Source organism: Protobothrops mucrosquamatus, unplaced genomic scaffold (genome assembly GCF_001527695.2).
Source record: "Protobothrops mucrosquamatus isolate PMUCROS unplaced genomic scaffold, P.Mucros_1.0 scaffold1551, whole genome shotgun sequence".
NCBI lineage: Eukaryota > Metazoa > Chordata > Lepidosauria > Squamata > Viperidae > Protobothrops > Protobothrops mucrosquamatus.
This window is the reverse complement of record NW_015387720.1, coordinates 127,475-128,252: the sequence shown is the minus strand read 5'-3', so window position 1 is coordinate 128,252 and position 778 is coordinate 127,475.

Below are 778 nucleotides of genomic sequence, written 5' to 3'. Positions count from 1 at the left end.
AGAGAGAGAGAGAGAGAGAGAGAGAGAGAGAGAGAGTCAACTCTTACCAAAATAGATATTCCGAGGAATGACCTGTCCTAGTTGGTCTTCAGATTTTCCAACAGTGTACATCACCATTTTAATTGAGCCCTTCCACCTTATTGCTGGTTGTACTTCTCTCTTTTTTTCACCTTTCTCAGCATTATTTCCTTTTCCAAAAAAACTAAGTCTTTGCCTAATATGCCTGAAGAATTATAATAATTACAAATAACTATGTAGTGGCTCCAAACCTGGAATAGGTACAGATTTTTCATAGAGAAATATTTATCTTGCAAATATTAGCAATAATCCATTCTCCGACTTGCATTGCAAACAGACACATTTTAGAGAAGATACAACTGGGACTTGAAATAAAAAGAGAAGGGTTACAATTAACAAAGCCCAACATTTATTCATGTTTCTAAAGCGGAAAGACAAGGGATTCTTTATTAACATGGCCAGTATCACTTTTGCTATCAGCAGCCAAAGAGTTTGTCAAGAGAGATCTTTTTTGCTTCCAGCTTTCTCTGTAACTACAGTGCTGGCCTGCAGTGCAGATTCATTGTTTTAGGCCAACTTTTTAAATTTGTGGTTCTGGTTTTTTGTGTGTCTTCCTTGGCTGGCAAGTTATTTTTAACTGAAGCCACTTAACCTTCACAATGAACTTTTTCTGTAGAAATCTCTGATTTTAACTTGACTTCCGGTAACTTGGTCTTTCTGAGGGTGTTGGGCCACAGTATGGCTAAATAAATATTTTTGG